Below are 14,527 nucleotides of genomic sequence, written 5' to 3'. Positions count from 1 at the left end.
AGCACCTCAACATCTCTCTTGAATTGAGGAGCCCAGAACTGGACACAGCACTCAAGATGTGGCCTGAGCAGTGCTGAGCACAGGGGCAGAAGAACCTCCCTTGTCCTGCTGGCCACACTGCTCCTGAGCCAGCCCAGGATGCCATTGGCTCTGCTGCCCACCTGGGCACACTGCTGCCTCATCTTCAGCTACTCTCTACCAGCACCCCCAGGTCCCTTTGTTCCTGGCTGCTCTCAGCCACTCTGTCCCCAGCCTGTAGTGCTGCTTGGGGTTGTTGTGTCCAAAGTGCAGAACCCTGCACTTGTCTTGTTAAATCTCATCCCACTGGCCTCTGCCCACCCATCCAGCCTGTCTAGTTCCCTCTGCAGGGCTCTCCTACCATGTGAGGGCTCTCCTATCATGTGAGGCATGCCAGCAAACACACCAGAATGAGGGGAAAACAAAGCCTTGATTTGTGTGGCACTATTCACTTTTCACAGCCATGTCATGCAGGCTGGGCTCTAAAGGTGATTTATAACTCTGCAGCATTTATGTGGCTCTAAAGCTTTTATTCTGCTATTCAGAGGCTAATTTAACTTACTGTTTATAGAGTGGCATTTCAAATCATAATATCATTAAGGTTGGAAAAGACCTCTAAGATCATCGAACCAAGCTGTCAGCCCAGGACCACCATGGCCACTGAGCCATGCCCCAAAGTGCCATGTCTAGAGGTTTTCTGAGCATGTCCAGGGGTAGTGACTCCACCACCTGCCTGGGCAGCCTGTTCCAGTGCCTGACCACTCTCTCATTAAAGATGAACCTCCTGTGGCACAGCTTAAGGCTATTTCCTCTTACACTGTCTCCAGCTACTTGAGAGAAGAGATCAACATACACCTCACTACAACTGATTCTCAGGTAGTTGTGGAGGGCAATGAGATCTTCTCTTGGCCTCCTCTTCTCCAGACTAAACAACCCCAGCTTCCTCAGCCACTCCTCCTAAGACCTGCTCTCCAAATCCTTCACCAGCTTTGGGACACACTCCAGCACCTCAATGTCTCTCTTATACTGCCACAGCCCAAACTGAACACAGTACTCAAGCTGTGGATGCCAGAAATGCCTCCATGGCCATCACTAGGTTTTGGGGGAATGCTTTGGCTACATTAATACAAACCACTTCAGACTGGCTGTGAGGAGGAACTTGCTGAGTGTGAGAGTGGTGAGAGGCTGGAATGGGTTGCTCAGAGAGGTGGTTGAGGCCCCATGCCCAGAGGCGCTTAAGGCCAGGCTGGATGAGTCTGTGGGCAGCTTGATCTAGGGTAGGGTGTCCCTGGGCATGGCAGGGAGGTTGGAGCTAGATGATCCTTGTGGTCTCTTGGTCCCAAATTCTGGCTGCATTTTCACTGTCCCCAGCTGAAACCTTGAGCAATTCCTCTGCTTGGCACCGATCACTCCTTGCAGTTTGTGTTTGCATCCTGGGGGAGCTGGAGATAAGGACTGACCTCAGAAGAAGGATGGGTTGGGGTCTGAACAAGGAATCCAGGGTGTGGGGATGCTGCACAACACTGGCATGGACCTCTGCCCCATCTCAGTGTTGCCATCCCTGGAGGTGGTCAAGCAAAGCCTGGATGAGGCACTTAGTGCCATGGTCTGGTTGACTGGATAGGACTGGGTGCTAGGTTGGCCAGGATGGTCTTGGAGGTCTCTTCCAACCTGGTTGATTCTATGATTCTGTCCTTGTGGTCTCTCCCAATCCTGTCTGATTGTGTGATTCTGTGAACTGCTCTGCAGAGATTTCTCCTCTGTTTATAACACCAAACAGGCAGCAGAGATTATAAACTGATTCTCTTATCAAAGTTCTTAAGGCCCAATTACAAACCATTCCAAGCTTCCCTTGCAAAGCCAGGTTCCTTAGTCATCAGATCTGTTCCAGGACTGAGCATGCAACTGGGGCTGCCCTGGGTTTGTGCCACAGACCCTCAAACAAAGGGCAGGCAGAGCTAGGGCAGCTCCACTCAGCCCTGCACTGACACCAAAGGCTATTTTTATCATAAGGAGCTGTTGTAAACTCATAGGAAACTGGGGGGAAGGGAGAGAAGGTGGAAAATAAATTACATGCTGAAGTATTTATGTGCCATGCCAGGTGACACAAGAAGGCAGTGCACTGCCCTGCACCATGGCCAGGTAGCCCTGCCCTCAGACCTGCAGCCACGCCGGTGTTGAGGCACAGTGTGGAAATCCTGGTGGGTTGTTTCACACATACACCAAACCAAAACCAGCCAGGAGCTCCCCATCCCCTGAAGGGCAGCAGGATGCTCCTGCACCCACCAGTGCACTCTGTGTCTCACAAGGCTCCTCTCCTGAGCAGTGAGGTGGGCAGCTGACCTTGTTCTGCACCACCACACTCTCCTGCGCTGTGTGCCACTGCCTGGTCAAAGCCCAGTGAGCTGCTGCTGAGAAATGCAAAGTTGCTCTTATCACCTGGCTTCTCTCATTGATATCAGGAACTCTATGGAACCAAAGCTCATGTAGGCATTGTCCATCTCCTCCTCTGGCTTTTAGCATCTTGAACAATTTCAGTCAGCTCCCCACAGTTGCTAAACACTGCACTCTTTTGCTTACAATGCAGTGGGATCATTGCCATGCTTAGAAGTGAGTCTCACCTCTGCTTTTTGTAGTGCAACCCCTGTAACTGGGCACTGCCTCTCGTTCTCTGAGAGGTCAGCATCTGCCTTCTCTTACCTTAAGCTCAACTCCACCACCATCCTGCTCTGCATTGGTGTGGTCCTTAGCACAGCATCACCTTAACCCCCTGGGAAAAGCCAGGAGGACTTGCCTGGAGTTGGCAGAAATACAAACAGGAACATCAGCCAAGGATGCAGGCTGCATTTGGGGAAAAGGTGATGATGAAATAATCCTCATGCTGGTCTGCCTGAGAGAAGCTGAGAAGCAGCTGGCTACCATCCTGACCACACACATTAGCTGGCTCGAATCTTCCCCAGCACTAAAAGCAGCTCTTGATTTAGCTGCTAACGCCTTTGCAAGAGCAGAGTTTTGATTCGACTCACTTCTCAGGCTTGTCTCTTCAGCACTTAAAGGATGCTACAGGAAGCACCTACAGCACTTCTCCCAGCTTGCAAGGAGATGGTTCCACACAACAGCTTTATAGGGCCCATATCAAGCTGCTCCCACAGCTCCATTTCATCAGATGTCTCCAGGGCTTGCATGAGGAAGGGCATCTCACTGCCCACGTCACAGCGCTCTGACCACAGACTGAACCTAATGGGAGGGAGCAACCTCCCACACCAAGACCTTCAGGCACCACAAACCAGCACACACATTGATGGAGCAATGCAGATTCCCACCAGCCAAAGGAGAAATAGGGCAGGGAAAACAACCCACAACTCACCCTTGCTTCTCTTGCACCTCTCACCGAAGCCTGACTCTGGACCAACCTGCTGCCATGACCTTGATAATGCTACAGTGCCCTGAGCTGAGACTTTGCAGATGGCTCTTTCTTTGAGCCTTTTCACCAGCATCAATTTCACTTTTGCTTCAACCATTCCTTGCCCACGAGGGAGCTGCAGTCAAGCCTGAGAAGGATGTATTGCAGGGCAGTGATTTATTGGCAAAGGTAACTGTGTGTGTGAAAGGATGCTGGAGAAAATGCTTCTCCTTCGAGCTGTGCTCTCTCCTTCACTGCTTTATCCCCAGCAGTTTGCAGCATAAAAAAATCTTGCTGACTGCACAGAAGATGACCTGAGCCTGTGGGCTCAGCAAGGACCCCTCTCCTCTTGCAGGGTCAGAGAATATGGTACCCACACCAGACACACAGAAGGCTGTGCAAACCCCAAAGCACCGCACTTAGCTGCAAATCACTCCACGAACTCTTCTAACAGCTTTCACACTAGGTGAAAGTCCTGCTCCTCCTAAGACAGACTGCCACCACCCCAAGGACAGAGAAGGGAGATGTGCTTTCAGCCTTTCCCAAGATTGACCCTCCCAACATCACAGCACTGTCACATCCTCGTGGGCCTGGGCTGGGCTCTCATCTCCTCCGATCCTGGGTGATGGGCACAATTTTCCTTGGCACCACATCCCATCACCACAAATTAACTGAACCATGTCCATGCCCATCTACCAGAGATACAGCCTTTGCCCACTGCAAAGCCCTCTCCTGTCCATGGCACCCCTTCCCAAGCCCTCAGTGCTCTGCTAGTAACTGGGCAGAGGGAATGCTGCTAGCCAAAGCAGACAGGCTGTTTTTCTGAGAGGTTAAAGAACAGAGCAGAAAGAAGCCAACATCTCAGGAGCTCCCAAAATATGGCAATTCAAGAATAAAACCCATGAACTGGACCAGCACTTGGACACCCCCAGACAACCATCATCCCACCAACACCGTGCCACCACCCTTCCTCTCTCCTGCACCACAGGTACCACCGCATGTGTGCTTGTGGTGTGTGCTGCTGCCTGTGTTTGCCAAGCAAAGGGGGCACAAACAGTTCCTGTATGGTTTCACGCTTCTTTGTGAGCCTCTACTTAAAGACCAAATGCATTAAGGGCATAGCAAATGTCTCCAGGAGCCCTGATGCTTTATTTCTTTGCTCTAGTTGCCTGGTAGAGTCCCCCTTATGCTACAGCCTGCCTGATGAGCAATAAGTCCTGTGCCCTTTCAGGTTGCCGTTAGCAGAGGTTTGTTCTCCGGGTGCTGCTCAGCCCAGTCATGCAGCAGCATGGAAAGCAGAGCTTCACTTCTGAGGCTGGGGAAATAAAGTCCCTTGGCAGGGCTGGTGTCCCTCTGACACTCACAGCTCCCTGCTGGTTTGCTGAAATGGGATAAGAGACAGCAGAGGACAAGGTCTGTCAGTTAAAATAATTGAGTTTTAACTGCAACGCTGCTCACCACTTTGCCTGGGCAGGCCCAAAATAAACTGCATTACATCACTACAGGTCAGACTGAGCTCATCAGGGTATCCTTCTTACACTGAGCAAGAACATATGTATGTCCCGTGCCTTTCCTCTCCTGCTTTGCAGGCAGAGCTCCATCCAACTGTGAAAATGATGCAGGGGAAAATGAATGCAGAGTGCTGCCCGGATGATGCAAGAGCCACATGGAACAGAAAGTGCACATTAACAGATTTTACTGTTTCAGTCTCAACACTTATTTTGCCATCACACTTGCAGACAAATACAAAACAACACACCAGCCAAGCCATCTTTAGGGCGTTGGCAGAAGGCAGCACAAGCAAACAAGCACCTTCAGACAGAGGCTGCCCTTTGTAGCTACCTGGGTAAACCTCGAGCGACCTCAAATAAGGACAGCAAGATCGAGCCCATAGGGCTGAAGGTACAGGAATGCAAAGCAACAAAAGCTAAACTTCTGATCATCTTTCACCTTGCTAGGAGGCCCAAAAATCTGCCCTGTATCTTCCACCTTTCTCAGTTGCTGAGGTGGAAGCTCTCAGGCCATCTAAGGTTGTGGTAGCATCATATTGTCTTAAGCCTGCATGCCAACAGACCACTCCACCCAGCTATGTAACTACCAAGCAATGACTCCTCTGCCTTCTGCCCTGAAGGACAGGGTTTAAATCTGCAGTTGGTGCAACTGTGAACTCCTCCACCTTTTCAATAAGACCTATTTACATCAGCTGAGGGCCTCCAGCCTCCCATGACTAAAGAACTATAGAATCATAGAATCAACCAGGTTGGAAGAGACCTCCAAGATCATCCAGTCCAACCTAGCACCCAGCCCTGGCCAATCAACCAGACCATGGCACTAAGTGCCTCAGCCAGGCTCTGCTTCAACACCTCCAGGCACAGCGACTCCACCACCTCCCTGGGCAGCCCATTCCAATGCCAATCACTCTCTCTGCCAACAACTTCCTCCTAATATCCAGCCTAGAGCTCCCCCAGCACAGCTTGAGACTGTGTCCCCTTGTTCTATTGCTGCTTGCCTGGCAGAAGAGACCAACCCCATCTGGCTACAACCTCCCTTCAGGTAGTTGCAGACAGCAATGAGCTCTGCCCTGAGCCTCTTCAGCAGTGATGCCTGTTGGCACTTCTTTCCCTTCACCCTTGCAAATGATGGGTTCCCATCCTGAATGTCTTTGGGAACCAAACATCTCAAAGTGAAAGATATGCAACAGCACCTGCCACGAGGAAGGAAAAAACCTGTTCCCTGGTCCTGCTGCAAGGGAATCACACCAGTGTGCAGAGCTGGTAGCAGCACTTCTTATCAGCTGTACCCTGCTGTGACTCTCCTCTTGTTCCTGACTGCTCTTCCATCTGATAAATTAACAGCAATAGGATTTACTGGCCTATTTACAGGGAACACAAGAAGGCAGCAGTTACAGCAAAGGTGCAGCAGACTGCACTTGGTAATGCTGTTGTTTGTGCCCACATCAAGCTGGAAGCACCTACACCCTGTTCTGAAAGCACATAAGCCAGTGCTGAACTATCTCAAGCAACTCTTTTAAGGACAGGGTGACAGCTGCTTTTGCACAGCCCAGCATCTCTGTGGGTTGCTGGAGCTACCCATCAGTCACAGGATATTAGGGGTTGGAAGGGACCCAAGGAGACCATGGAGTCCAACCCTCATCCTCTCTGGCTGCAGCAGCCATGTCCATCCCATGGACAGATGCTTCCATGGTCCTAGCAGTGAAGTTAAACCCTTTCCTGACAAACACTGAGATTAAATGCCTGGTGTAAAGAGCTCTCCCACATGATTTACTGGTGTTGGAGCAAATACCTGAAGATAACACAACTCCCTCCCAGGGTGGGATTCAGTTCTTCCCAGGGCACCAACTCTCCCTGGCATTCCAGCAGTAATGAGAAGCCTGGCATCTGTTAGCCTCCAAAGCCAAGTTCAAGGGGAAAAGACTCCCCTTTTGCTCACTCTTGGCCACCTGCATATCCCATTTTCTTGTCTGTGGCCTGAGATGCATTAGAGCAGCTGCACCTTGGCCAGTTTACAACATTACAGTTCTCCATCCCTTCCAGTGCTATTCCCTTTTGTTTCCTCCACGTCTCCCTCTGTTCAAATAAATCCATTTAATTAAGAGGAATCAAAAGCACCCAAATGAATTCACTTTCAGCTGGACTTTTGGGAAGCATTGCAGTTAATGCTGCCTATCAGCAGCAGGGGGAAGGTGGGGGGGGGGAAATGTGCAAGCTTTTTAAACTGGATGAAATCCTTTTAAAAACCATCAGCCCTCCCAACTGCTTTGAGATTCAGATCTGGACTTGGACAGCAATTACCACCATCTTCCACTGCTAGGAGCATTCAGCACCAGTGTCCCATTAAACTCCATTAAAAGGGATAATTAGCTGGAGACTGACAGTAATTCAGCCAGTTCATTTATCAGAAGGGAAAAAGCCAGCCAGAACCACAGTAATGGGAACGTCTTAAACCCAACATTACCCTGTGCTGTTGTGCAACAAGCAGAAGGGACATGGACCACGCTGTTAATTGGGGCTGCTGGGGTGTAAATAGTGTTTTGCTTCATAAAGTCTGGCTGTGGTTTGGCACTACAGGCAAATTGAGAGCTCAGATGTCCAAAAGGGTGCACCTAAGGATCGATGGAGGAGCACCGGAACGTTTAATCACTCTCTTGCTAATGTCCCTGCACGACCTGAATCCAAACTGACTCCTCACACTGAAATCGATGCTGCTAAGATGCTCATTAACAAAGGCTCTTTTGGAGAAACAAAGACATCAGGCTCTGAAAAACTAACTGCAGGGCACAGGAGCTGAAAGCTGTCAACTGTGCGCTCCAAGGCTTCCTGGGGGAGTGAGAGAGTCTCTAAGAATGCCCATAGAGGAGTTTCCACTACATTCTCCCACCCAGGGTGAGCAGCTGTGACTACAGCATTGAGGGCACAGCTGATGCTGGAGTGATCCAAGAGCCATGGATCTACAGCCATAGCTCCAGTTCTGGGCTCCTCAGTTCAAAAGAGTTGTTGAGGTGCTGAAACGTGTGCAGAGAAGGGAAATGAAGCAGGTGAGGGGCCTGGAGCACAGCCCTGTGAGGAGAGGCTGAGGGAGCTGGGGATGTGCAGCCTGCAGAAGAGGAGGCTCAGGGCAGACCTCATTGCTGTCTACAACTACCTGAAGCCAGGTGGGGTTGGTCTCTTCTGCCAGGCAACAGAAGAAGGGGACAGATTCTCGAGCTGTGCCAGGAGAGGTCTAGGCTGGATGTTAGGAGGAAGTTGTTGGCAGAGAGAGTGATTGGCATTGGAATGGGCTGCCCAGGGAGGTGGTGGAGTCACCATGCCTGGAGGTGTTGAAGCAAAGCCTGGCTGGGGCACTTAATGCCATGGTGTGGTTGATTGGCCAGGGTTGGGTGCTAGGTTGGGCCTGGATGATCTTGGAGGTCTCCTCCAACCTGCTTGATTCTATGATTCTTTGATTCTGGCACTGCTACTTCCCATCACTGCCTCTCACAAAGTAGACATTTCCCACTGCTCTGGGAACCAGCCAGACCTTTTGGAGCAGCTTTTGCCTTTGCATCCCACGCTGCCTCTTCTTCATACTCCTCACCATTGTTGATTCATAGAGTACCAGGTTGGAAGGGATCTCAAGGATCATCTTGTCCAACCTTTTAGGGCAAGAATATAGTTAAAATGAGATTGTTCAGCATTCTGTCAATCTGGGCTTTGAAATTGCCTAATGTAGGGGAACCCAGCACCTCCCTTGGGAGTTAATTTCATTGTCCACTAGTTTGAGTAGTGAAAAAAATCACTTCTGGCATCAAGTCTCCCTAGTAGTAGTTTATACCTATCACCCTGAGCCTTTACCAGGTGAAAAAGGAAGTCTCCCTCCTTACAACAGGAGGGACCTCACAAGTCCCTTTAGGTATTTGTATATGGTTATGAGGTCTGCCCTTATTCTTCTCTCCTGAAGACTGAACAAACCCAACTGTCTCGGCCTTACTTCCTATGGCAGTTCTTCCACTCCTCTGATCATTCTTGTGGCTCTTATCTGGACCCTTTCCAGCCTGTATCAGCTCAAGAGTCCTTTCCAGCCTATATCACCTCAAGAGTTTGCCACATGCTCCTGCCAGGCTTCCCTGCATGACTACCTCTGCTCTGACCTGCAGATCTGACGCTCCTGTCCCAAGACTCCTTTCTCCTAAGTCTGTCAGTTCAGCTGTGATAGCTTCTGCTTGGCATTTACAGGCTCCAGACAGTCTCTCCCCAAAGGATTTTCTGCAAGGCACTGAATTTCTGGCCAGGGTTTCATCATGCTGCCTGGAAATGGATGTTAGTCAAAATTATTCAAAGATAGCATTTTCTTATTTTTATATATATATATATATATTTTAATGCAATTATTGAACAACTACCAGAATGCAAAATTGCCCCTGGGATTGGAAAATGGAATTAAATCTCCCAACAAACACGAGGAAATGGATAACGACGTCTCTATTAGCAACAAAATGCCTCATGCTTAGAAACTGGCAATCTAAGACCCCTCCAGGGAATCCAGAAGGGTGAGAAAAAAAAGGTCTAAGAAAGCATTAGAAAGAATGAGATGTGTATATGTTCAAGTGAGGCACAACCTGGATGTGAGGTGGACAGGAAGGCATCCTCGCGGTGGTCCCGCTTCAGTGCAGTCACAGGCAGTTCAAGAGGTCATTAGTGGAAAGCATTGGCCCAGATGCTTTGCTGTTCCAAACCATCTGGCACAGCCAGGCACAGAAGGTTCACCCCATGCCAGGTGCATCCTTCAAGCCAACGGTGTGGCCACAAAGCTGTGCTGAACCTCTTCCAGCAGTGTTCAAGCAAAGCCTGGATGAGGCACTTGGTGCCATGGTCTGGTTGATTGGATAGGGCTGGGCGCTAGGTTGGACTGGATGAGCTTGGAGGTCTCTTCCAGCCTGGTTCATTCTATGACTCTGACTCTAAGGGCAGAATCACAGAATCAGTCAGGTTGGAAAAGACTTTAAGGTCAAGTCCAAATCACATTCTGTGATTCTGTGCTCCACAACCTCCCTGGGCAACCTGTGCCAGTGTTTCACCATGCTCACTGTTAAGAACTTCCTAACATAGTTTCAATCTCCCCTCCGCCAGTTTAAACCCATTCCTCCTCATCCTGTCATTACAAGACCTTGAACACCTCCAGGGAGGCAGCAGCCACAACCTCCCTGGGCAACCTGTGCCAGTGTCTCACCACCCTCACTGCAAAGAACCTCTACCTAACATCTAGTTTGAATCTCCCCTCTGCCAGTTTAAACCCATTACTCCTCACCCTGTAATTACAAGACCCAGTCAATAGTCCCTCTCCAGCCTTCCTGTAGGCACCCTCCAGATACTGGTAAGGCCCTTCCTCCTCCCAAGAGCACTGTTCAGTTCAGATGGCTTTACCCTGCTCTCTTCCTTTCTGCATTCAATGGCTGTTGAACTCCAAAGAGAGGGGAGCAGACCTGTTGCTTCTCCACCCAGCTGAACATTGTGCAGCTGAACATCACACAGCCACGCTCCTGCAGAACATCCCCACAACAGTGCTGCTAAAATAAACTCACATTGGAACTCATCCTCTAATAGTTTCTTAGAGATCTCAGAACCTGCTACCCTTCTTCCCACACAGCACTGAAGCACACTTTAAGCAGGTACAAGCTCTTCTTGGGAGCTGAAAGGACTAATTGCATCCAGTTATGGAGCCCACATTGCAAGAGGGATGTGAATGTGCTGTCCAGAGAAGGGCCAGGAGGATACTCAGAGGGCTGCAGCAGCTCTGCTGTGAGCACAGATTGAAAGAGTTGGGGCTGTTCAGTCTGGAGAAGAGGAGGCTCCCAGGTGGCCTTCTTGTGGCCTTCCAGGATCTGAAGGGGGCTACAAAACAGCTGGGGAAGGACTTTTTATGCTCTCAGGGAGTGACAGGACTGGAAGGAATGGAGCAAAGCTGGAGGTGGGGAGACTGAGACTGGATGTGAGGAGGAAGTTGTTGAGCAGGAGAGTGGTGAGAGGCTGGAATGGGTTGCCCAGGGAGGTGGTTGAGGCCCCATGGCTGGAGGTGTTTAAGGCCAGGCTGGCTGAGGCTGTGTGCAGCCTGCTCTAGGATAGGGAGTCCCTGGGCATGGCAGGGAGGGGTTGGAACTGGCTGCTCCTTGTGGTCCCTTCCAACCCTGACTGATTCCATGATTCTGGTTGTGCTGAAAGCCATGCATTTGGCAGAAGCACCCAGCTGAACCCAAGCTTTTACATCTAGAAGCTGGGGTGGTATAATTGAAAACATAATTCCTGGGTGAACATTAACAAGAGCACTGGCAGATCTGTTACAAAACTATCTAGGAAACCAAGCTATTTATTGTTAACAGAACAAATCCAACTCCAGAAGACTGCTTGGAAAAGCCTAAAATAAAAATGTGCATAATGTACTACATATGAATATGGATGCCCCACACACAGTATGTGCATGCCTCATGTAGCCAAAATAGCAGAGCAGAAATGCTCTGAACCTAAGCTGAGGATATAGGAGATAAGGTTTTAATTGTGGTTTTAATAACAGCAAGCTGCTGGAGCTACCTGCTTGTTATTAGTCTGGAAAAGGAGCAGGAAAATCATGTTTTAACCTTTCATCTGTAACATGGTCTTTGCTAATAAAATTATCCCAGAGCCATCCAAGCACATAGTTGGTGTCAGTTACTTAATAGGCAGGATAAATTAAATGCCACTTACATACAGCCAAGAAATACCCAGCTAATTCCATGCACTTTGGTGCAGTCACACCATGGAAGTGGTCAAGCCCTGCGTCTCCTCCTCAGGTCCTGCCCCTCTGCAAGGACATGAGCAAGGTCTTTGATGCTGTCCTGCACCACATCCTGGTCTCCTAGCTGCTGGCACATGGGTTTGAGGGGTGGAGTTACTTTATCCATAAAGAAGTGGCTTGGTGGCTGTACCCAAAGAGTGGCTGTCAATGGCTCCATGGCAAAGTGGAGGCCAGGGAAAAGTGGAGTCCCTCAGGGATCAGTCCTGGGACCAGTCTTGTCCAACATCTTTGTCACTGCCACAGACAGAGGCACTGAGTGCAGCCTCAGCAGGTTTGCTGACCACACCAAGCTGTGTGGTGCAGCAGCCAGGCTGGAGGGCAGGGACCCATCCAGAGGGACCTGGGCAGGCTGCAGAGATGGGCACAAGCCAACCTCAGGAGGTTCAACCAGACTAAGTGCAGTGTCCTGCAGCTGGGTCGAGGAAGTCCCAAGCACAAATGCAGGCTGGGCAGTGAGTGGCTGGAGAGCAGACCTGAGGAGAGGGACTTGGGGGTGCTGCTGGACCAGAAGCTCTACAGGAGCCAGCAGTGTGCACTTGCAGCCCAGAAACACAACCAGAGCCTGGGCTGCAGCAGCAGAAGTGTGGCCAGCAGGGCAAGGGAGGTGATTCTCCTCCTCTGCTGTGCTGAGACCCCACCTGGAGTACTGAATCCAGCTCTGGAGCCCCTGGGACAAGAGGGATGTGGAGATGCTGGAGTGTGTCCAAAGCAGTGCCAGGAGGATGCTCAGAGTCTGCAGCAGCTCTGCTGTGAGCACAGACTGAAAGAGTTGGGGCTGTGCAGGCTGGAGAAGAGGAGGCTCCCAGGTGACCTTCTTGTGGCCTGCCAGGATCTGGAGGGGGCTTACAAAAAAGCTGGGGAGGGACTTTGTAGGCTCTCAGGGAGTGACAGGACTGGGGGGAATGGAGCAAAGCTGGAGGAGATTCAGGCTGGCTGTGAGGAGGAAGATGTTGAGCATGAGAGTGGTGAGAGGCTGGAATGGGTTGCCCAGGGAGGTGGTTGAGGCCCCATGGCTGGAGGTGTTTGAGGCCAGGCTGGATGAGGCTGTGGGCTGTGGTCCCTTCCAACCCTGACTGATTCTATGACAGCATCTGACCCACTGCTACCCTATGCCAGCCCTGTGCAAGGCCATCATTACTCTGCCCCTCATGCTGGGAATGCTGCAGTGAGCTCTGCCACATGCACTGGGCCTTTGCAATTGCAAAACCTCCTGCATTTGCTAGAATGTTAGGGGTTGGAAGTGACTCCAAAAACTCATCCAGTCCAATCCCTGTACCAGAGCAGGATCACCTACACCAGATCACAGTGGAATGCATCCAGGTGGTCTTGAATATCTCCAGAGGGAGATTCCACAACTCCCCTGGGAAGCCTGTTCCAGTGTTCTGTCACCTCCACAGTGAAAACATTTTTCCTCATGTTTCCATGGAACTTCCTATGCCTCAGTTTCCACCCATTTCCCCATGTCCTGGCATCAGGCATCACCCAGCAGAGCCTGGCTCCAGCTTCCTGGCACTCACCTTTTACATATTGATAAACACTGATAAGGTCACTTCTCAGCCTCCTTCTCTCCAAACTAAAGAGCCCCAGCTCCCTCAGTCTCCTCTCATGAGACCCTGCAGTCCAAACCCCTTGCCAGAGCAGGATCACCTGGAGTAGATCACACAGGAACACATCCAGGTGGGTTCTGAGCATCTCCAGAGAAGGAGTCTCCACAACTCCCCCTGGGCAGTCTGTGCAGAATGTTAGGGCTTGGAAGAAAGGACCTTGAAATTTCCTACCCCTAAAAGGTGGTCAAGTCCCACTGACAGCACTTGAAGTGTTGTGGAAAGACAGTGAGATTGAGTACCAGTGGTGGACCTGGCATTGAACAAACCATGTCAATAATCCTTCTTCATCTCTCCAAAGCACAAGATGAGACAAACACCTTCATCTGGCTCAGGAGCAGTGGGGCCAGCAGGACAAGGGAGGTTATTCTACCCCTGTACTCAGCACTGCTCAGGCCACACCTTGAGTGCTGTGTCCAGTTCTGGGCTCCTCAGTTCAAGAGAGATGTTGAGGTGCTGGAAGGTGTCCAGAGAAGGGCAATGAAGCTGCTGAGGGGCCTGGAACACAAACCCTATGAGGAGAGGCTGAGGGAGCTGGGGGTGTGCAGCCTAGAGAAGAGGAGGCTCAGGGCAGAGCTCATTGCTGTCTGCAGCTACCTGAAAGGGAGGCTGTAGCCAGGTGGGGTTGGGCTCTTCTGCCAGGCAATCAACAAGAGAAGAAGGGGACACAGTGTCAAGTTGTGGCAGGGGAGGTCTAGGCTGGATGTTAGGAGGAAGTTGTTGGCAGAGAGAGTGATTGGCATTGGAATGGGCTGCCCAGGGAGGTGGTGGAGTCACTGTCCCTGGAGGTGTTGAAGCCAAGCCTGGATGAGGCACTTAGTGCCATGGTCTGGTTGCTTGGCTAGGGCTGGGTGCTAGGTTGGCCTGGATGATCTTGGAGGTCTCTTCCAGCCTGCTTGATTCTATGATTCTATGATCTCCATCCCGATCCAGCTTCGTGCCTCCTGCTACCAGAAATGGACTCACTGCTACTTCACCTGACTTGTTGGTGGTGCACAACCCACTGAAGCCAACAGAAAGGCTCTTCATAACCCATTTATTTCCACCAGCTATTAACATTCCCAATATGCCCCTCCAAATACAGGGAACACCGGGAGGGATCTTTCCCGAAAGCTTGCTCTTTGTCCTCCTACACAGTTAGACAGGATCAATAGAAAGAACACATAAACAGTGACCA

General features: G+C 50.6%; 1 protein-coding gene across 1 annotated transcript in view; it reads right to left on the bottom strand.

Annotated features, from left to right (window-relative positions):
- ADAP1 (ArfGAP with dual PH domains 1) overlaps positions 1-14,527 on the bottom strand; it is a 93,952-nt gene that overhangs the window by 42,693 nt on the left and 36,732 nt on the right. The window lies entirely within an intron of this gene.

Source organism: Pogoniulus pusillus, chromosome 13, assembly GCF_015220805.1.
Source record: "Pogoniulus pusillus isolate bPogPus1 chromosome 13, bPogPus1.pri, whole genome shotgun sequence".
NCBI classification, from domain to species: Eukaryota; Metazoa; Chordata; class Aves; order Piciformes; family Lybiidae; genus Pogoniulus; species Pogoniulus pusillus.
Note: the sequence above shows the minus strand (reverse complement) of the source record. Positions and strands in the feature narration are given on the sequence as shown.